Source organism: Ambystoma mexicanum, unplaced genomic scaffold (assembly GCF_040938575.1).
Source record: "Ambystoma mexicanum isolate Mex_15411 unplaced genomic scaffold, UKY_AmexF1_1 Mex_scaf4, whole genome shotgun sequence".
Taxonomy (NCBI): domain Eukaryota; kingdom Metazoa; phylum Chordata; class Amphibia; order Caudata; family Ambystomatidae; genus Ambystoma; species Ambystoma mexicanum.
In genome coordinates, this window is record NW_027182455.1 from 4,211,425 (window position 1) to 4,236,356 (window position 24,932).

Below are 24,932 nucleotides of genomic sequence, written 5' to 3' on the forward strand. Positions count from 1 at the left end.
GCAACGCACCATAAATATGTAGGGTATTTTGTGGAGATTTGGGGCCTGACGGTATTTTATTACCGCCGAAAAATAACTTAGCAATAATCACTCTTTGTATTCAGATTTGGCCATGTGCAACAATAATACAATGGACATGCATTATTTCAGCACCCAGACCTGCATATTTGGTATACGTGGTTGGTGGTATTTTGGTGAGCATAATTCCCTTGTTTTATTTGTGGCCCCAATGTCCAGAATCCCTTATCTTCGCTTAGATTTTTCGTGTGATCACTAGAGAGACCTCAGACCTGCATTCTAGGGATACCACATTTTCCAGTGATAGTGTTGGTGCGCCACCATGGGCAAACTCACTGACTTATTTACGACAGAGAGCTATATGTGGTAGTTTTGTGGTAATTTCCACTACCTTATATACGGTAGGGAGCTATGTTCAGAGAGTCTCTCTTCCCGTTGGCTCATGTACCTCCAACAAGTTATACTACAGTCACTCACAATTATTCATACTGATTCTGACATGCACACATCTGTCTTAAAATGACCATTGCACTGTTTAAAAATCTCCCCACATCATTGGCATTGTAATGGTAAATAGAAAATAAACCACCCGTCTGTTTTCAAATATTTTCTGTATTATAAAAGTTGCATTTAGACATGATCTCATTCTTTACAGAAATAAATAAAATGGTACAGTAAAAGCATTTTCTATGACACACTGCAAAGAGCGTGGCGGAGAACAGAATTCAACTTGCAACATTGGTATTTGATTAAGACACGCACAGGAATCCTACACTGACTGCATAATTTCGTGCACACACCCGGCTCCCACGCTTAGGTAATTACCTTATCTGAGTGTTCTTCAGTTGTTCTCTTTGTGAATGTGGCTCTCTTGGATTAACTCCAGCAAAAAGGAACGCTTGCCTTCTCAAGCCGGGGTCATTGCCTGGAATTCTCAGCTTTTTCAGATAGGAATGCCTCAGCCAGTGGAAAGGTTTTTCTTTCAGCTCTCCCAGTCTCGACTGCAGCAGGACACCGGAATTTGCATTCAGTCAGGACCCCACAGCCAGGTCTTCTCCCCAGTAGTGCAGAAAGATGTCTGCCTGTCTTTTTCCCTGCTACTGCCCACTAAAACTTTCCTCTCAGCCCTCTTTATGACGTGTCCCAATTAAATCCATCATCTCTCATCCTCCTACTCTTCAACAATAGCTTCGCTTATACATTTGCAATTGTTGCAAATCTGACTTCCTCCTTCCTGCCGTTACTGTGCACAACAACACGGATAATCAGGCAGAGAAGAGAAGAAAAAAAATCTGCACACTCATTTAAATGGTTTTCAGAGTATGCCTAATTCTGCAGTAGAGAACACATTTTATTAGTGGGTTATATTAAAATAAGGTTTTATTAGTCAGGTTAATGGTTAATAGGTTAGCTGTTAATTTTCAAATGTGTCTCTAGCAATATAGGCATTTCAGGTGAAAAATAGTGTGCATTTTTAAATGAACACGTGTGCTTTTAACTGTAAAAATAGATTTGCATCTTATATGTTAAAATCGTTTTTTACTGAATAGTCTGTCTTTCCTTGTTAATCTGCTAACCCATATAGCAATGCACCGCACCCTTGTGGTGGTGGTGCTGCAAAAAAAATTGTGCTACTTGTGCAGTATTGCTGTACTGTGTACTGTAACACGCCAAATATCCTTACAGACCTCACTGCTGGCTATTGGCAAATAGCTTTAGCACAACATGCCAAGGAGAAGACAGCGTTTTCTGCTCCAGACGGCCTTTACCAATTCCGGGTAATGCCGTTCGGGTTGAAGAATGCACCTGCCACTTTCCAGAGGCTTGTGCATCATGTTTTGAATGGGTTGGACGAATTCTGTCTTGCATATCTGGACGATATAGCAGTTTTCAGTGCCACCTGGGAAGACCATGTGAAACACCTCGGGATTGTGCTCCAGGCTCTTCAGAAAGCACACTTACCATAAAGGCTAGTAAATGCCAGATTGGACAAGGCTCAGTGTTTTACCTTCGTTCGTGAGAACTCAGGAGATCGACCTGGTAGTGGTGTTTCCAGCTCCCTCTTATCCACGGTTCCCTTCGCGCCAAAACGGAGGGGAGCAAATGGGAGATCCGCTCATCAACACACATGCCATACGTGGACCAATCACGGACCACGGTGGTCCCAGGCATTCACACCACCCTAGACTCTCTGGCACCCAGGATGTGTATTGGGACCAGACATCCCAGCCCCCACCCTGGAGGCACACAAACGACATGTAGAAGCCCGCGAAAGCAACCACGTTTCGCGGGAAAGTACATGCCCAAATAAGGAAGGCCCCGGGTCGCCCGACCTGGGGAAGGTGAAGGGAGCAAGACGGTCAGTGGACAGGACAAAGGAGCCTCGTGGTCTGGCCATTTTGGGAGCCAGGCCACCATTTTGGGTTCAGTGCGAAAACGTGCTCAGAACGCCAAAAGGAGCTCAAAATAAACAAAACGATCGCTGCCACCATTCCAGTCCCTGAATGACTTGCACCGATCAAATACCATCCTAAAAGAGTATCTAGGGCCTGTAGAAGGCTAGAGACCCAAGAGAGCTGTAACTTAGCTTACAGTGCCCTCTTGTGTCATGTTGCACTAAAGCCGCAACATGATAAAAGAAACTACGGGAAACAGCGTTCCCCGGTACTGACTGCCTTAAGGGCATGTCAGTTTCCCCGTAAGAAAGGAGCGAAAGCCCAGAGAAGTGCGGCAGAAGGCTGTACTTCTCTGGCAAAGTCAAGAACAAGGTTAAAAACAATAGCAAAAAGTTTAGGGGTTGCCACATGGAAGGAAAATTCCCTACAATTACGAAATCTTTCCTAACACTCGCCCCTCCCAGACTATGGACAGGGGGAACTAATCCACCCCTGGATGAGTCTCTTGTTCAGGTCGGTTAAACATTCTGGACAACCCATCAGCATTGCTATGTTGGACACCTGGCCTATGCTCAATAGTGAAGTCGAAGCCTTGTAGACTTATGGACCACCTAAGCAACTTTGGATTCTCCCCCTTCATGTTCATTAGCCACTTTAACGGCTTATGGTCAGTCTGCACAGTGAAGTGGGTCCCATAGAGGTAGGGCCTCAGCTTCCTTAGGGCCCACACAACAGAGAAACATTCTTTCTCTACCGTGGACCATCTGAGCTCTCTGTCCTTAAGCTGGCGACTAATAAAACCGATAGGGTGTTCCTTACCCTTCTCATCTACTTGTGATCGTACAGCTCCTATCCCAGTGTCAGAGGCATCCGTCTGCACGATAAAAGGTCTTTGATAATCCGGGGCCCTAAGGACAGGGGCCTGGCACAAGGAGTCTTTTAAGCCATTGAAGGCCTTCTCACACTCGTCGGTCCAAGTTACCTTCTTGGGTTTCTTCGGAGTTGTGAGGGCAGTCAGAGGAGTATGCTTCTAATACCAAATCTGAGACCGGTCCAATAACATGAGATGTGATATCCAAATCCTTCCCCTTCCAAACCTTAGACCCTTCCTTTATCATGAGATGTGATATCCAAGTCCTTCCCATTCCATTCCTGAGACCCTTAATATAGCATGAGATGTGATATCTCAATGCTTCTAATACCAAACCTGAGACCCTTCCTATAACATGAGATGTGATATCCAAATCCTTCCCATTCCAATCCTGAGACCCTTCCGATAGCAGAGATGTGATATCTCAATGCTTATACCAAACCTGAGACCCTTCCGATAGCATGAGATGTGATATCTCAATGCTTCTAATACCAAACCTCAGATCCTTCCAATAACATGAGATGTGATGTCCAAATCCTTCCCCTTCCAAACCTTAGACCCTCCCTTTAGCATGAGATGTGATATCCAACTCCTTCCCATTCCAATCCTGAGACCCTTCTGATGGCATGAGATGTCATATCTCAATGCCTCTAATACCAAACCTGAGATCCTACCTCTAACATGTGATGTGATATCAAACTCCTTCCCATTCCAAACCTGAGACCCTTCAGATAGCATGAGATGTGATATTTCAATGCTTCTAAAACCAAACATGAGAAGCATCCTATAACATGAGATGTGAAATCCAAATCATTCCCATTCCAAACATGAGGCCCTTCCTATAGCTTGAGATGTGATATCAAACTCCTTCCCATTCAATGTGATATCCAACTCCTTCCCATTCCAATCCTGGGACCCTTCCTATACCATGAGATGTGATAGTTCAATGCTTCTAATACCAAACCTGAGACCCGTCCTAAAACATGATGTGTGAGATCCAAATCCTTCCCCTTCCAGACCTGAGACCTTTCCTTTAGCATGAGATGTGATAACCAACTCCTTCCCATTCCAAACCTGAGACCCTTCCCATAGCATGAGATGTGATATCTCAATGCTTCTAAAACCAAACATGAGAACCATCCTATAACATGAGATGTGAAATCCAAATCCTTCCCTTTCCAAACCTGAGACCCTTCCTATAGCTTGAGATGAAATATCAAACTCCTTCCCATTCCAATCCTGAGATAGCTTGAGATGTGAGATCCAAATCCTTCCCCTTCCAAACCTGAGACCCTTCCTATAGCTTGATATGTGATATCAAACTCCTTCCCATTACAATCCTGAGATAGCTTGAGATGTGATATCCAACTCCATCCCATTCCAATCCTGAGACCCTTCCGATAGCATGAGATGTGATAGCTCAATGCTTCTAATATCAAAACTGAGACCCTCCCTATAGTATGAGATGTGAAATCTACGTCCTTCCCATTCCTATCCTGAGACCCTTCCGATAGCAGAGATGTGATATCTCAATGCTTATACCGAACCTGATGACCCTTCCTTTAGCATGAGATGTGATATTCAACTCCTTCCCATTCCAAACCTGAGACCCTTCCTATAACATGAGACGTGATATCCAACTCCTTCCCATTCCAAACCTGAGACCTTTCCTTTAGCATATGTGATATCCAACTCCTTCCAATTCCAATACTGAGACCCTTCCAATAGCATATGTGATATCTCAATGCTTCTAATATCAAAACTGAGACCATCCCTATAACATGAGATGTGATATCCAACTCCTTCCCATTCCAATACTGAGACCCTTCCAATAGCATATGTGATATCTCAATGCTTCTAATATGAAAACTGAGACCCTCCCTATAACATGAATTGTGATATCCAAATCCTTCCCATTCCAATCCTGAGACCCTTCCGATAGCAGAGATGTGATATCTCAATGCTTATACCAAACCTAAGACCCTTCCGATAGCATGAGATGTGATATCTCAATGCTTCTAATACCAAACCTGAGATCCTTCCAATAACATGAGATATGATGTCCAAATCCCTCCCCTTCCAAACCTTATACCATTCCTTTAGCATGAGATTTGATATCCAACTCCTTCCCATTCCAATCCTGAGACCCTTCTGATAGCATGAGATGTGATATCTCAATGCCTCTAATACCAAACCTGAGATCCTACCTCTAACATGAAATGTGATATCCATCTCCTTCCCTTTCCAAACCTGAGACCCTGCCTATAGCATGAGATGTGATATCCAAGTCCTTCCCATTCCAATCCTGAGACCCTTCCTATAGCATGTGATGTGATATCTCAATGCTTATACCAAACCTGAGACCCTTCCTATGGCATGAGATGTCATATACAACTCCTTCCCATTCCAACCCTGAGACCCTTCCTATAGCATGAGATGTGATATCTCAATGCTTATACCAAACCTGAGACCCTTCCTATAGCATGAGATGTGATATCCAACGTCTTCCCATTCCAATCCTGAGACCCTTCCTATAGCATGAGATGTGATATCTCAATGCTTATACCAAACCTGAGACCCTTCCTATAGCTTGAGATGTGATATCCAACTCCTTCCCATTCCAATCCTGAGACCCTTCCTATAGCATGAGATGTGATATCTCAAGGCCTCTAATACCAAACCTGAGATCCTTCCTCTAACATGAAATGTGATATCCAACTCCTTCCCCTTCCAAACCTGAGAGCCTTCCTATAGCATGAGATATGATATCCAAGTCCTTCCCATTCCAATCCTGAGACCCTTCCTATAACATGAAATGTGATATCCAACTCCTTCCCATTCTAACCTGAGACCCTTCCTATAGCATGAGATGGGATATCCAACTCCTTCCAAATCCAATACTGATACCCTTCCGATAGCATGAGATGTGATATCCCAATGCTTCTACCAAACCTGAGACCCATACTATGGCATGAGATGTGATATCAAACTCCTTCCCATTCTAATCCTGAGACGCTTCCTATAGCTTGAGATGTGATATCCAACTCCTTCCCATTCCAATTCTGAGACCCTTCTTATACCATGACACTTGATATCTCAATGCTTCTAATACCAAACCTGAGACCCGTCCTATAACATGAGATGTGATATCCAAATCCTTCCCCTTCCAAACCTTAGACCCTTCCTTTATAATGAGATGTGATATCCAACTCCTTCCCATTCCAATCCTGAGACCCTTCCGATATCATGAGATTTGTTATCTCAATGCTTCTAATATCAAACTTGAGACCCTCCCTATAGCATGAGATGTGACATCCAAGTCCTTGCCATTCCAATCCTGAGACCCTTCCTATAGCATGAGATGTGATATCTCAATGCTTCTAATACCAAACCTGAGACCCTTCCTATAACATGAGATGGGATATCCAACTCCTTCCCATTCCAATCCTGAGACCCTTCCGATAGCAGAGATGTGATATCTCAATGCTTATACCAAACCTGAGACCCTTCCTAAGGCCTGAGATGTCATATACAACTCCTTCCCATTGCAATCCTGAGACCCTTCCTAGAGCATGAGATGTGATATCTCAATGCTTATACCAAATCTGAGACCCTTCCTATAGCATGAGATGTGATATCCAACACCTTCCCATTCCAATCCTGAGACCCTTCCTAAAGCATGAGAAGTGATATCTCCATGCTTATACCAAACCTGAGACCCTTCCTATAGCATGAGATGTGATATCCAAATCCTTCCCATTCCAATCCTGAGACCCTTCCTATAGCATGAGATGTGATATCTCAATGCTTATACCAAACCTGAGAGCCTACCTATAGCATGAGATGTGATATCCAAGTCCATCCCATTCCAATCCTTAGACCCTTCCTACAGCATGCGATGTGATATCTCAATGATTCTAATACCAAACCAGAGACCCGTCCTTTAACATGAGATGGGATATCCAACTCCTTCCCATTCCAATCCTGAGCCACTCCTGATAGCAGAGATGTGATATCTCAATGCTTATACCAAACCTGAGACCCTTCCTATAACATGAGATGTGATATCCAACTCCTTCCCGTTCCAAACCTGAGACACTTCCTATAGCATATGTGATATCCAACTCCTTCCCATTCCAAACATGAGACCCTTCCTATAGCAAGAATGTAATATCCAACTCCTACCCATTCCAATCCTGAGACCATTCCTATAGCATGAGATGTGATGTCTCAATGCTTCCAATACCAAACCTGAGATCCTTCCTATAACATGAGATGTGATATCCAACTCCTTCCCATTCCAATCCTGAGACCCTTATGATAGCATGAGATGTCATATCTCAATGCCTCTTATACCAAACCTGAGATCCTTCCGTTAGCATGAGATGTGATATCTCAATGCTTCTAATATGAAAACTGAGACCCTCCCTATAACATGAATTGTGATATCCAAATCCTTCCCATTCCAATCCTGAGACCCTTCCGATAGCAGAGATGTGATATCTCAATGCTTATACCAAACCTAAGACCCTTCCGATAGCATGAGATGTGATATCTCAATGCTTCTAATACCAAACCTGAGATCCTTCCAATAACATGAGATATGATGTCCAAATCCCTCCCCTTCCAAACCTTATACCATTCCTTTAGCATGAGATTTGATATCCAACTCCTTCCCATTCCAATCCTGAGACCCTTCTGATAGCATGAGATGTGATATCTCAATGCCTCTAATACCAAACCTGAGATCCTACCTCTAACATGAAATGTGATATCCATCTCCTTCCCTTTCCAAACCTGAGACCCTGCCTATAGCATGAGATGTGATATCCAAGTCCTTCCCATTCCAATCCTGAGACCCTTCCTATAGCATGTGATGTGATATCTCAATGCTTATACCAAACCTGAGACCCTTCCTATGGCATGAGATGTCATATACAACTCCTTCCCATTCCAACCCTGAGACCCTTCCTATAGCATGAGATGTGATATCTCAATGCTTATACCAAACCTGAGACCCTTCCTATAGCATGAGATGTGATATCCAACGTCTTCCCATTCCAATCCTGAGACCCTTCCTATAGCATGAGATGTGATATCTCAATGCTTATACCAAACCTGAGACCCTTCCTATAGCTTGAGATGTGATATCCAACTCCTTCCCATTCCAATCCTGAGACCCTTCCTATAGCATGAGATGTGATATCTCAAGGCCTCTAATACCAAACCTGAGATCCTTCCTCTAACATGAAATGTGATATCCAACTCCTTCCCCTTCCAAACCTGAGAGCCTTCCTATAGCATGAGATATGATATCCAAGTCCTTCCCATTCCAATCCTGAGACCCTTCCTATAACATGAAATGTGATATCCAACTCCTTCCCATTCTAACCTGAGACCCTTCCTATAGCATGAGATGGGATATCCAACTCCTTCCAAATCCAATACTGATACCCTTCCGATAGCATGAGATGTGATATCCCAATGCTTCTACCAAACCTGAGACCCATACTATGGCATGAGATGTGATATCAAACTCCTTCCCATTCTAATCCTGAGACGCTTCCTATAGCTTGAGATGTGATATCCAACTCCTTCCCATTCCAATTCTGAGACCCTTCTTATACCATGACACTTGATATCTCAATGCTTCTAATACCAAACCTGAGACCCGTCCTATAACATGAGATGTGATATCCAAATCCTTCCCCTTCCAAACCTTAGACCCTTCCTTTATAATGAGATGTGATATCCAACTCCTTCCCATTCCAATCCTGAGACCCTTCCGATATCATGAGATTTGTTATCTCAATGCTTCTAATATCAAACTTGAGACCCTCCCTATAGCATGAGATGTGACATCCAAGTCCTTGCCATTCCAATCCTGAGACCCTTCCTATAGCATGAGATGTGATATCTCAATGCTTCTAATACCAAACCTGAGACCCTTCCTATAACATGAGATGGGATATCCAACTCCTTCCCATTCCAATCCTGAGACCCTTCCGATAGCATGAGATGTGATGTCTCAATGCTTATACCAAACCTGAGACCCTTCCTAAGGCCTGAGATGTCATATACAACTCCTTCCCATTGCAATCCTGAGACCCTTCCTAGAGCATGAGATGTGATATCTCAATGCTTATACCAAATCTGAGACCCTTCCTATAGCATGAGATGTGATATCCAACACCTTCCCATTCCAATCCTGAGACCCTTCCTATAGCATGAGAAGTGATATCTCCATGCTTATACCAAACCTGAGACCCTTCCTATAGCATGAGATGTGATATCCAAATCCTTCCCATTCCAATCCTGAGACCCTTCCTATAGCATGAGATGTGATATCTCAATGCTTATACCAAACCTGAGAGCCTACCTATAGCATGAGATGTGATATCCAAGTCCATCCCATTCCAATCCTTAGACCCTTCCTACAGCATGCGATGTGATATCTCAATGATTCTAATACCAAACCAGAGACCCGTCCTTTAACATGAGATGGGATATCCAACTCCTTCCCATTCCAATCCTGAGCCACTCCTGATAGCAGAGATGTGATATCTCAATGCTTATACCAAACCTGAGACCCTTCCTATAACATGAGATGTGATATCCAACTCCTTCCCGTTCCAAACCTGAGACACTTCCTATAGCATATGTGATATCCAACTCCTTCCCATTCCAAACATGAGACCCTTCCTATAGCAAGAATGTAATATCCAACTCCTACCCATTCCAATCCTGAGACCATTCCTATAGCATGAGATGTGATGTCTCAATGCTTCCAATACCAAACCTGAGATCCTTCCTATAACATGAGATGTGATATCCAACTCCTTCCCATTCCAATCCTGAGACCCTTATGATAGCATGAGATGTCATATCTCAATGCCTCTTATACCAAACCTGAGATCCTTCCGTTAGCATGAGATGTGATATCTCAATGCTTCTAATACCAAACCTGAGATCCTTCCTATAATATGAGATGTGATTTCCAAATCCTTCCCCTTCCAAACCTGAGACCCTCCCTTTAGCATGAGATGTGATATCCAACTCCTTCCCATTCCAATCCTGAGACCCTTCTGATAGCATGAGATGTGATTTCTCAATGCCTCTAATACCAAACCTGAGATCCTACCTCTAACATGAAATGTGATATCCATCTCCTTCCCTTTTCAAACCTGAGACCCTGCCTATAGCATGATATGTGATATCCAAGTCCTTCCCATTCCAATCCTGAGACCCTTCCTATAGCATGTGATGTGATATCTCAATGCTTATACCAAACCTGAGACCCTTCCTATGGCATGAGATGGCATATACAACTCCTTCCCATTCCAATCCTGAGACCCTTCCTATAGCATGAGATGTGATATCTCAATGCTTATACCAAACCTGAGACCCTTCCTATAGCATGAGATGTGATATCCAACTTCTTCCCATTCCAATCAGGAGACCCTTCCTATAGCATGAGATGTGATATATCAATGCTTATACCAAACCTGAGACCCTTCCTATAGCTTGAGATCTGATATCCAACTCCTTCCCATTCCAATCCTGAGACCCTTCCTATAGCATGAGATGTGATATCTCAAGGCCTCTAATACCAAACCTGAGATCCTTCCTCTAACATGAAATGTGATATCCAACTCCTTCCCCTTCCAAACCTGAGAGCCTTCCTATAGCATGAGATATGATATCCAAGTCCTTCCCATTCCAATCCTGAGACCCTTCCTATAACATGAAATGTGATATCCAACTCCTTCCCATTCCAACCTGAGACCCTTCCTATAGCATGAGATGGGATATCCAACTCCTTCCAAATCCAATACTGATACCCTTCCGATAGCATGAGATGTGATATCCCAATGCTTCTACCAAACCTGAGACCCATACTATGGCATGAGATGTGATATCAAACTCCTTCCCATTCCAATCCTGAGACCCTTCTTATACCATGAGACTTGATATCTCAATGCTTCTAATACCAAACCTGAGACCCGTCCTATAACATGAGATGTGATATCCAAATCCTTCCCCTTCCAAACCTTAGACCCTTCCTTTATCATGAAATGTGATATCCAACTCCTTCCCATTCCAATCCTGAGACCCTTCCGATATCATGAGATGTGATATCTCAATGCTTATACCAAATCTGAGACCCTTCCTATGGCCTGAGATGTCATATACAACTCCTTCCCATTCCAATCCTGAGACCCTTCCTATAGCATGAGATGTGATATCTCAATGCTTATACCAAATCTGAGACCCTTCCTATAGCATGAGATGTGATATCCAACTCCTTCCCATTCCAATCCTGAGACCCTTCCTATAGCATGAGAAGTGATATCTCCATGCTTATACCAAACCTGAGACCCTTCCTATAGCATAAGATGTGATATCCAAATCCTTCCCTTTCCAATCCTGAGACCCTTCCTATAGCATGAGATGTGATATCTCAATGCTTATACCAAACCTGAGACCCTTCCTATAGCATGAGATGTGATATCCAACTCCTTCCCATTCCAATCCTGAGACCCTTCCTATAGCATGAGATGTGATGTCTCAATGCTTCTAATACCAAACCTGAGATCCTTCCTATAACATGAGATGTGATATCCAACTCCTTCCCATTCCAATCCTGAGACCCTTATGATAGCATGAGATGTGATATCTCAATGCCTCTTATACCAAACCTGAGATCCTTCCGATAGCATGAGATGTGATATCTCAATGCTTCTAATACCAAACCTGAGATCCTTCCTATAATATGAGATGTGATTTCCAAATCCTTCCCCTTCCAAACCTGAGACCCTCCCTTTAGCATGAAATGTGATATCCAACTCCTTCCCATTCCAACCCTGAGACCCTTCTGATAGCATGAGATGTGATATCTCAATGCCTCTAATACCAAACCTGAGATCCTACCTCTAACATGAAATGTGATATCCATCTCCTTCCCTTTCCAAACCTGAGACCCTGCCTATAGCATGAGATGTGATATCCAAGTCCTTCCCATTCCAATCGTGAGACCCTTCCTATAGCATGTGATGTGATATCTCAATGCTTATACCAAACCTGAGACCCTTCCTATGGCATGAGATGTCATATACAACTCCTTCCCATTCCAACCCTGAGACCCTTCCTATAGCATGAGATGTGATATCTCAATGCTTATACCAAACCTGAGACCCTTCCTATAGCATGAGATGTGATATCCAACTTCTTCCCATTCCAATCCTGAGACCCTTCCTATAGCATGAGATGTGATATCTCAGTGCTTATACCAAACCTGAGACCCTTCCAATAGCATAAGATGTGATATCCAAATCCTTCCCATTCCAATCCTGAAACCCTTCCTATAGCATGAGATGTGATATCTCAATGCTTATACCAAACCTGAGACCCTTCCTATAGCATGAGATGTGATATCCAACTCCTTCCCATTCCAATCCTGAGACCTTTCCTATAGCATGAGATGTGATGTCTCAATGCTTCTAATACCAAACCTGAGATCCTTCCTATAACATGAGATGTGATATCCAACTCCTTCCCATTCCAATCCTGAGACCCTTATGATAGCATGAGATGTGATATCTCAATGCCTCTTATACCAAACCTGAGATCCTTCCGATGGCATGAGATGTGATATCTCAATGCTTCTAATACCAAACCTGAGATCCTTCCTATAATATGAGATGTGATTTCCAAATCCTTCCCCTTCCAAACCTGAGACCCTCCCTTTAGCATGAAATGTGATATCCAACTCCTTCCCATTCCAATCCTGAGACCCTTCTGATAGCATGAGATGTGATATCTCATTGCCTCTAATACCAAACCTGAGATCCTACCTCTAACATGAAATGTGATATCCATCTCCTTCCCTTTCCAAACCTGAGACCCTGCCTATAGCATGAGATGTGATATCCAAGTCCTTCCCATTCCAATCCTGAGACCCTTCCTATAGCATGTGATGTGATATCCAAGTCCTTCCCATTCCAATCCTGAGACCCTTCCTATAACATGTGATGTGATATCTCAATGCTTATACCAAACCTGAGACCCTTCCTATGGCATGAGATGTCATATACAACTCCTTCCCATTCCAACCCTGAGACCCTTCCTATAGCATGAGATGTGATATCTCAATGCTTATACCAAACCTGAGACCCTTCCTATAGCTTGAGATGTGATATCCAACTTCTTCCCATTCCAATCCTGAGACCCTTCCTATAGCATGAGATGTGATATCCCAATGCTTCTACCAAACCTGAGACCCATACTATGGCATGAGATGTGATATCAAACTCCTTCCCATTCCAATCCTGAGACGCTTCCTATAGCTTGAGATGTGATATCCAACTCCTTCCCATTCCAATTCTGAGACCCTTCTTATACCATGAGACTTGATATCTCAATGCTTCTAATACCAAACCTGAGACCCGTCATATAACATGAGATGTGATATCCAAATCCTTCCCCTTCCAAACCTTAGACCCTTCCTTTATAATGAGATGTGATATCCAACTCCTTCCCATTCCAATCCTGAGACCCTTCCGATATCATGAGATTTGTTATCTCAATGCTTCTAATATCAAACTTGAGACCCTCCCTATAGCATGAGATGTGACATCCAAGTCCTTCCCATTCCAATCCTGAGACCCTTCCTATAGCATGAGATGTGATATCTCAATGCTTCTAATACCAAACCTGAGACCCTTCCTATAACATGAGATGGGATATCCAACTCCTTCCCATTCCAATCCTGAGACCCTTCCGATAGCAGAGATGTGATATCTCAATACTTATACCAAACCTGAGACCCTTCCTAAGGCTTGAGATGTCATATACAACTCCTTCCCATTCCAATCCTGAGACCCTTCCTATAGCATGAGATGTGATATCTCAATGCTTATACCAAATCTGAGACCCTTCCTATAGCATGAGATGTGATATCCAAATCCTTCCCATTCCAATCCTGAGACCCTTCCTATAGCATGAGATGTGATATCTCAATGCTTATACCAAACCTGAGAGCCTACCTATAGCATGAGATGTGATATCCAAGTCCATCCCATTCCAATCCTTAGACCCTTCCTACAGCATGCGATGTGATATCTCAATGATTCTAATACCAAACCAGAGACCCGTCCTTTAACATGAGATGGGATATCCAACTCCTTCCCATTCCAATCCTGAGCCACTCCTGATAGCAGAGATGTGATATCTCAATGCTTATACCAAACCTGAGACCCTTCCTATAACATGAGATGTGATATCCAACTCCTTCCCGTTCCAAACCTGAGACACTTCCTATAGCATATGTGATATCCAACTCCTTCCCATTCCAAACATGAGACCCTTACTATAGCAAGAATGTAATATCCAACTCCTACCCATTCCAATCCTGAGACCATTCCTATAGCATTGTGGAAATCGATATAATATTGTGACCCCAATCGCATTGTTTAAATGTATATTGGCCTACGCCAAGCTGTCTAAAGAATACTATGTACATAGGTTCCGCGGCAAGGTCTTGACCTTAATGTATCGTGTAAGCCGCCATCTTGGATCTAGCCGCCATTTTAGGTACTCTTGCAGTGTGGAAGTCACCCTGAATCACAAAATGGAGGCCGAATGACATTTCGAGTAAGACTTCGGCCATGGTGACCTCCGCACACGTGAATGAATAATATGTCCGCAGGCTACTTGTTAGGGTCATGAACTAAGACCCTGTCCTTTCTTTAACCCACGTGTAAATATGTAACCGTATCAGCGGAACTGATCTAATATATGGAAATTGTGTGTTCGACCTGGCTACGAACCCTAGCCATGGTTCCAAGAATGGTTAACTTGCAAGAGGGCTGGCCAATGCAGTACGAAATGTATAAAAACCCAAGCATCCCGAGGAACGGTCTCTCCCACTTTCAGTGCGAACCTAACGTTGAAGGTTCGTGTGTTAGTCAGAGGGCCGAATAGCTATTCGCATGTCAATTGACTTTGGTAACTTTGTAACTTTGAAATAAAGCGCTTTGTATGTCCTTTGTAACCTGTGTTGGTGTGTTTCCTTTTGGGCTTCCCGGCCTCATGTCAATTTCTCTGTTTCCACAGTATGAGATGTGATATATCAATGCTTCTAATACCAAACCTGAGATCCTTCCTATGACATGAGATGTGATATCCAATTCCTTCCCATTCCAATCCTGAGACCCTTCCTACAGCAAGAGATGTGATATCCAAATCCTTCCCATTCCAATCCTGAGACCCTTCCTATAACATGAGATGTGATATTCAACTCCTTCCCATTCCAACCTGAGACACTTCCTATAGCATGGGAAGGGATATCCAACTCCTTCCCAATCCAATCCTGAGAACCTTCCGATAGCAGAGATGTGATATCTCAATGCTTATACCAAACCTGAGACCCTTCCTATGGCATGAGATGTGATATCCAACTCCTTGCCATTCAAATCCTGAGACCCTTCCTATAGCATGAGATGTGATATCTCAATGCTTCTAATACCAAACCTGAGATCCTTCCTATAACATGAGATGTGATATCCAATTCCTTCCCATTCCAAACCTGAGACCCTTCCTATTGGATGAGATGTGATATCCAACTCCTTCCCATTCCAACCCTGAGACCCTTCCTATACCATGAGATGTGATATCTCAATGCTTCTAATACCAAACCTGGGAACCGTCCTATAACATGAGATGTGATATCTCAATGTTTCTAATAAAAAACCTGAGACCCTTCCTATAACATGAGATGTGATATCCAATTCCTTCCCATTCCAAACCTGAGACCCTTCCTATTGGATGAGATGTGATATCCAAATCCTTCCCCTTCCAAACCTGAGACCCTTCCTTTAGCATGAGATGTGATATCCAAATACTTCCCATTCCAATCCTAAAACCCTTCCTATAGCATGAGATGTGATATCTCAATGTTTCTAATAAAAAACCTGAGACCCTTCCTATAGCAAGAGATGTGATATCCAAATCCTTCCCATTCCAATCCTGAGACCCTTCCTGTATATAACATGAGATGTGATATCCAACTCCTTCCCATTCCAACCTGAGACCCTTCCTATAGCATGAGATGTGATATCCAACTCCTTACCATTCAAATCCTGAGACCCTCCCTATAACAAGAGATGTCATATCCAACTCCTTCCCATTCCAAACCTGAGACCCTTCCTATAACGAGATCTGATATCCAACTCCTTCCCATTCCAAACCTGAGACCCTTCCTATAGCATGAGATGTGATATCCAACTCCTTCCCATTCCAATCCTGAGACACATCCTATAGCATGAGATGTGATATCACAATGCTTCTAATACCAAACCTGAGACCCGTCCTATAACATGAGATGTGATATCCAAATCCTTCCCCTTCCAAACCTGAGACCCTTCCTTTAGCATGAGATGTGATATATAGCTCCTCCCATTCCAATCCTGAGACCCTTCCGATAGCAGAGATGTGATATTTCAATGCTTATACCAAACCTGAGACCCTTCCCATAGCATGAGATGTGATATCCAACTCCTCCCCATTCCAATCCTGAGACCCTTCCTATAGCATGAGATGTGATATCTCAATGCTTCTAATACCAAACCTAAGGTCCTTCCTATAACATGAGATGTGATATCCAAATCCTTCCCATTCCAAACCTGAGACCCTCCCTTTAGCATGAGATGTGATATCCAACTCCTTCCCATTCCAATCCTGATACCCTTCTGATAGCATGAGATCTGATATCTCAATGCCTCTAATACCAAACCTGAGATCCTACCTCTAACATGAAATGTGATATCCAACTCCTTCCTTTTCCAAACCTGAGACCCTTCCTACAGCATGAGATGTGATATCCAAGTCCTTCCCATTCCAATCCTGAGACCCTTCATATAACATGAGATGTGATATCCAACTCCTTCTATTCCAACCTGAGACCCTTCCTATAGCATGAGATGGGATATCCAACTCCTTCCAAATCCAATCGTGATACCCTTCCGATAGCATGAGATGTGATATACCAATGCTTCTACAAAACCTGAGACCCATACCATGGCATGAGATGTGATATCAAACTCCCGTCCTATACCATGAGACTTGATATCTCAATGCTTCTAATACCAAACCTGAGACCGGTCCAATAACATGAGATGTGATATCCAAATCCTTCCCCTTCCAAACCTTAGACCCTTCCTTTATCATGAGATGTGATATCCAAGTCCTTCCCATTCCATTCCTGAGACCCTTCCTATAGCATGAGATGTGATATCTCAATGCTTCTAATACCAAACCTGAGACCCTTCCTATAACATGAGCTGTGATATCCAAGTCCTTCCCATTCCAATCCTGAGACCCTTCCTATAGCATGAGATGTGATATCTCAATGCTTCTAATACCAAACCTGAGACCCTTCCTATAACATGAATTATGATATCCAAATCCTTCCCATTCCAATCCTGAGACCCTTCCGATAGCAGAGATGTGATATCTCAATGCTTATACCAAACCTAAGACCCTTCCGATAGCATGAGATGTGATATCTCAATGCTTCTAATACCAAACCTGAGATCCTTCCAATAACATGAGATGTGATATCCAACTCCTTCCCATTCCAATCCCGAGACCCTTCCTATAGCATGAGATGTGATATCTCAATGCTTCTAATACCAAACCTAAGGTCCTTCCTATAACATGAGATGTGATATCCAAATCCTTCCCATTCCAAACCTGAGACCCTTCCTTTAGCATGAGATGTGATATCCAGCTCCTCCCATTCCAATCCTGAGACCCTTCCGATAGCAGAGATGTGATATTTCAATGCTTATACCAAACCTGAGACCCTTCCCATAGCATGAGATGTGATATCCAAATCCTTCCCATTCCAATCCTGAGACCCTTCCTATAGCATGAGATGTGATATCTCAATACTTCTAATACCAAACCTGAGATCCTTCCTATAACATGAGATGTGATATCCAACTCCTTCCCATTCCAATCCCGAGACCCTTCCTATAGCATGAGATGTGATATCTCAATGCTTCTAATACCAAACCTAAGGCCCTTCCTATAACATGAGATGTGATATCCAAATCCTTCCCATTCCAAACCTGAGACCCTCCCTTTAGCATGAGATGTGATATCCAACTCCTTCCCATTCCAATCCTGATACCCTTCTGATAGCATGAGATGTGATATCTCAATGCCTCTAATACCAAACCTGAGATCCTACCTCTAACATGAAATGTGATATCCAACTCCTTCCTTTTCCAAACCTGAGACCCTTCCTACAGCATGAGATGTGATATCCAAGTCCTTCCCATTCCAATCCTGAGACCCTTCCTATAACATGAGATGTGATATCCAACTCCTTCTATTCCAACCTGAGACCCTTCCTATAGCATGAGATGGGATATCCAACTCCTTCCAAATCCAATCCTGATACCCTTCCGATAGCATGAGATGTGATATCCAAATGCTTCTACAAAACCTGAGACCCATACCATGGCATGAGATGTGATATCAAACTCCCGTCCTATACCATGAGACTTGATATCTCAATGCTTCTAATACCAAACCTGAGACCGGTCCAATAACATGAGATGTGATATCCAAATCCTTCCCCTTCCAAACCTTAGACCCTTCCTTTATCATGAGATGTGATATCCAAGTCCTTCCCATTCCATTCCTGAGACCCTTCCTATAGCATGAGATGTGATATCTCAATGCTTCTAATACCAAACCTGAGACCCTTCCTATAACATGAGATGTTATATCCAAGTCCTTCCCATTCCAATCCTGAGACCCTTCCTATAGCATGAGATGTGATATCTCAATGCTTCTAATACCAAACCTGAGACCCTTCCTATAACATGAATTGTGATATCCAAATCCTTCCCATTCCAATCCTGAGACCCTTCCGATAGCAGAGATGTGATATCTCAATGCTTATACCAAACCTAAGACCCTTCCGATAGCATGAGATGTGATATCTCAATGCTTCTAATACCAAACCTGAGATCCTTCCAATAACATGAGATATGATGTCCAAATCCCTCCCCTTCCAAACCTTAGACCATCCCTTTAGCATGAGATTTGATATCCAACTCCTTCCCATTCCAATCCTGAGACCCTTCTGATGGCATGAGATGTGATATCTCAATGCCTCTAAAACCAAACCTGAGATCCTACCTCTAACATGAAATGTGATATCCAACTCCTTCCCCTTCCAACCCTGAGAGCCTTCCTATAGAATGAGATGTGATATCCAAGTCCTTCCCATTCCAATCCTGAGACCCTTCCTATAACATGAGATGTGATATCCAACTCCTTCCCATTCCAATCATGAGACCCTTCCTATAGCTTGAGATGTGATATCCAACTCCTTCTCATTCCAATTCTGAGACCCGTCCTATACCATGAGACTTGATATCTCAATGCTTCAAATACCAAACCTGAGACCGGTCCTATAACATGAGATGTGATACCCAAATCCGTCCCCTTCCAAACCTTAGACCCTTCCTATAGCATGAGATGTGATATCTCATTGCTTCTAATACCAAACCTGAGACCCTTCCTATAACGAGATGGGATATCCAACTCCTTCCCATTCCAATCCTGAGACCCTTCAGATAGCAGAGATGTGATATCCAACTCCTTCCCATTCCAAACCTGAGACCCTTGCTATAGCATGAGATGTTATAATTTAATGCTTCTAAACCCAAACCTGAGAACGATCCTATAACATGTGAAATCCAAATCCTTCCCTTTCCAAACCTGAGACCCTTCCGATAGCATGAGATGTGATATCTCAATGCTTCTAAAACCAAACATGAGAACCATCCTATAACATGAGATGTGAAATCCAAATCCTTCCCTTTCCAAACCTGAGACCCTTCCTATAGCTTGAGATGAAATATCAAACTCCTTCTCATTCCAATCCTGAGATAGCTTGAGATGTGATATCCAACTCCATCCCATTCCAATCCTGAGACCCTTCCGATAGCATGAGATGTGATAGCTCAATGCTTCTAATATCAAAACTGAGTCCCTCCCTATAGTATGAGATGTGAATTCTAAGTCCTTCCCATTCCTATCCTGAGACCCTTCCGATAGCAGAGATGTGATATCTCAATGCTTATACCGAACCTGATGACCCTTCCTTTAGCATGAGATGTGATATTCAACTCCTTCCCATTCCAAACCTGAGACCCTTCCTATAACATGAGACGTGATATCCAACTCCTTCCCATTCCAAACCTGAGACCTTTCCTTTAGCATATGTGATATCCAACTCCTTCCAATTCCAATACTGAGACCCTTCCAATAGCATATGTGATATCTCAATGCTTCTAATATCAAAACTGAGACCCTCCCTATAACATGAGATGTGATATCCAACTCCTTCCCATTCCAATACTGAGACCCTTCCAATAGCATATGTGATATCTCAATGCTTCTAATATGAAAACTGAGACCCTCCCTATAACATGAGATGTGATATCCAACTCCTTCCCATTCCAATCGAGACCCTTCCTATAACATGAGATGTGATATCTCTATGCTTCTAATACCAAACCTGAGGCCCTTCCCGTAGTATATGTGAAATCCAACTCCTTCCCATTCCAAACTTGTGACCCTTCCTGTAACATGAAATGTGATTTTTCACCCCTTCCAATACCATACCCTAGCCTAGACCATTCCCACAGCCTGAGATTTGAAATCTCATTTCTTCCAATACCAAACCCGAGACCCTTCCGATAGGATGTGATTTGATATCTCAGTGCTTCTACCTGAGACCCTCCCTATAACAAGAGATATCATATCCAACTCCTTCCCATTCCAATCCTGAGACTCTTCCTATAGCGTGACATGTGATATCGAACTTCCCATTCAATGGGAACACGTGAGTGGATGGAGTCCCCCCCACTCATTCAAATCCTGAGACTCAGACCTCCCCGTCTAACCTCACCACTCCTAGCTCCCGGATTGATAATGCACTCCTGCTGTGTCTTCTCTCCCTTCTTCTGCTTCCTTTCCTCTCTCCTTCCTCATGTGCCCTAGGTCAGGCTCCTTCTACACCTCCGCAAGGATTACTGATTTGTACCCCTCCCCACTCTCAACTCTCACTCAGTTAACACTCATCTGACATCTGCCATTTCCTGGAAGAACCCGACCTTGATGTCCTTGGTCTAACCGAGACATGGATGACGGCCAGCGCTGTCTGGAGCTCTGACACTTTCCTCCCTGATGACAAGTTCCTCTCCATGCCCAGATCCAACCGTTCATGAGGGGGAGTATCCTTGATTCCTGTAGTAAATTGCTTTCCTTTGCAGGCCGACTCCTCTCACGAATGCCTTGTCTGCATGCATTCTCTCTTTCCTGGCCATTCTCTCACCGTGGCTATTTGCCTACCCCCTTCCTCTCTCAGTGGATGGACTTCTCCATCCTAGCCTCCTACCACTCAACTCCGCCTACTTGGAGAATTCAAAATGAACCTGTATGCTTCCTGACCTGGACTTTTACGAGATCTGCAACTCTTCATGTCTCTGGCCCTACACACTGCAGGGAATACTCAGGATTTTCTGATCTCAGACATCCCCCTATGTAACCCTCTCAACAATCCTCTCCCGTGGTGATCAAGTTCTCATCTCCAAAGAAGGCTAACTACCAGCTGTTCCTCCTCAGTGGAGTTCTCCCTTTCTGTCCCTGCTCTCTGCACCGTTTCGCGTTGCAAACACTCGCTTCCCTGCTCTCTGGTTTAGACGCTTTTCCTTCTTCCTTTCTGTGCCTGTTCTCTGCATCGTTTCGCGTTGCAGAAAACAACTCGCTTCCCAGCTCTCTGGTTTAGACGTGTGTTCCCTGCCTTCTCTCCTCTTCCCGCTGCCTTCAAATCAACAAATGAGCTTCAAAAGATACACGGTGCTCAGAATGCTTTATAACACCCATTATTCAAGATATAGCTGTAACCCGCTAGACGTATTGAAAAGTGCTAAAAACTAGCAAAATAGCTAGAAAATGTTCTTTCCTCGAGTTTTGGTAAATACGAATTCTGGTGGATTCCCATTTTGTACTCCGTGCATTTGTTCAGTCGAATCCTGATGTTTTTAACCACTCGTCACCCATACAAGGGGGGGATCAAAATCTACTGTTCACAGGCTGAATGTATACTGCTGAAATCGTCAATGCATTATCGGGTAAACCGACTGTTCTGGAAAGTGTATTTGCCATCTGTTATTCCAGTCAGCATGTTTTCATCGTCCCTTCTTGTTTCAAGGCTGCACTCCCGTGGTGATCACATTCTCCTCTCCAGAGCAGGCTAACTACCAGCTGCTCCTCCTCAGAGGCGTTCCACCTTTCTGTCCCTGCTGCCTGCACCGTTTCGCGTTGCATGTACTCGCTTCCCAGCTCTCTGGTTTAGATGCGTGTTCCCTGCCTTCTCTCCTCTTCCTACAGCCTTCCAATGAGCTCCACAAGATAGTGTTCAGAATGCTTTATAACCCCATTATTCAACATATAGCTGTAACCCGCTAGACGTATTGAAACGTGCTAAAAACTAGCAAAAATAGCTAGAAAATGTACTTCCCTCGCGTTTTTGTAAATGCGAATTCTGGTGGGTTCCCATGTTGTATGTACTGTGTCCGTGCGTTTGTGTCGAATCCTGAAGTTTTTAACCACTGTTCTCCCATACTAGGGAGGGGGGGTCAACATCTACTGCTGTTCACAGGCTGAATGTATACGGCTGAAATCTTCAAGGCATTATCTGCTTTCCTGACTGTTTTGGAACGTGTATTTGCCATCTGTTAATGCAGTCGCCCTTTGTTCATCGTTCCTTCTAGTTTACAGGCTGCACTCCCCTGGTGATCACATTCTCCTCTCCAGAGCAGGCTGACTACCAGCTGCTCCTCCTCATAGGTGTTCATCCTTTCTGTCCCTGCTCCCTGCACCGTTTCGCGTTGCATGTACTCGCTTCCCAGCTCTCTGGTTGAGATGCGTGTTCCCTGCCTTCTCTCCTCTTGCTACAGCCTTCCAATTTGCTCCACAAGATACAGTGTTCAGAATGCTTTATAACACCCATTATTCAACATATAGCTGTAACCAGCTAGACGTATTGAAACGTGCTAAAAACTAGCAAAAACAGCTAGAAAATGTACTTCCCTCGCGTTTTGGTAAATGCAGGGTACACGCGTCTAAACCAGAGAGCAGGCAAGCGAGCATTTCAGCAGTATAAATTCAGCCTGTGAACAACACATTTTGACCCTCCCTTGTATGGGAGAAGAGTGGTTCAAAAGACCAGGATTCGACTGAACAAACGCACGAACAGAGTACAAAATGGGAATCCACCAGAATTCGCATTTACCAAAACGCGAGGAAAGTACATTTTCTAGCTGTTTCTGCTCGTTTTTAGCACGTTTCAATACGTCTAGCGGGTTACAGCTATATGTTGAATAATGGGTGTTATAAAGCATTCTGAACACTGTATCTTGTTGAGCTCATTGGAAGGCTGTAGGAAGAGGAGAGAAGGCAGTGAACACGCATCTAAACCAGAGAGCTGGGAAGCGAGTACATGCAACGCGAAACGGTGCAGGGAGCAGGGACAGAAAGGATGAACGCCTATGAGGAGGAGCAGCTGGTAGTCAGCCTGCTCTGGAGAGGAGAATGTGATCACCAGGGGAGTGCAGCCTGTAAAGTAGAAGGGACGATGAACACAGGGCGACTGCATTAACAGATGGCAAATACACGTTCCAAAACAGGAAAGCTGATAATGCCTTGAAGATTTCAGCCGTATACATTCAGCCTGTGAACAGCAGTAGACGTTGACCCCCCCCCCCCTTGTATGGGAGAACAGTGGTTAAAAACTTCAGGATTCGACAACAAACGCACGGACAGTACATACATGGGAACCCATCAGAATTAGCATTTACAAAAACGCGAGGAAAGTACATTTTCTAGCTGTTTTTGCTAGTTTACAGCACGTTTCAATACGTCTAGCGGGTTACGGCTATATGTTGAATAATGGGTGTTATAGAGCATTCTGAGCACTGTGTATCTTTTGGAGCTCATTTTTTGATTTGAAGGCAGCGGGAAGAGGAGAGAAGGCAGGGAACACGCGTCTAAACCAGAGAGCTGGGAAGCGAGTACGTGCAACGCGAAAAGGGCAGAAAGGAAGAAGGCCTCAGAAGGAAAAGCGTCTAAACCAGAGAGCAGGGAAGCGAGTGTTTGCAACGCGCAGGGAGCAGGGACAGAAAGGGAGAACTCCTCTGAGGAGGAACAGCTGGCAGTTAGCCTTCTTTGGAGATGAGAACTTGATCACCACGGGAGAGGATTGTTGAGAGGGTTACAGAGGGGGAGGTCTGAGATCAGAAAATCCTGAGTATTCCCTGCAGTGTGTAGGGCCAGCGACATGAAGAGTTGCAGATCTCGTAAAAGTCCAGGTCAGGAAGCATACAGGTTCATGTTGAATTCTCCAAGTAGGCGGAGTTGAGTGGTAGGAGGCTAGGATGGAGAAGTCCATCCACTGAGAGAGGAAGGGGGTAGGCAAATAGCCACGGTGAGAGAATGGCCAGGAGAGAATGCATGCAGACAAGGCATTCATGAGAGGAGTCGGCCTGCAAAGGAAAGCAATT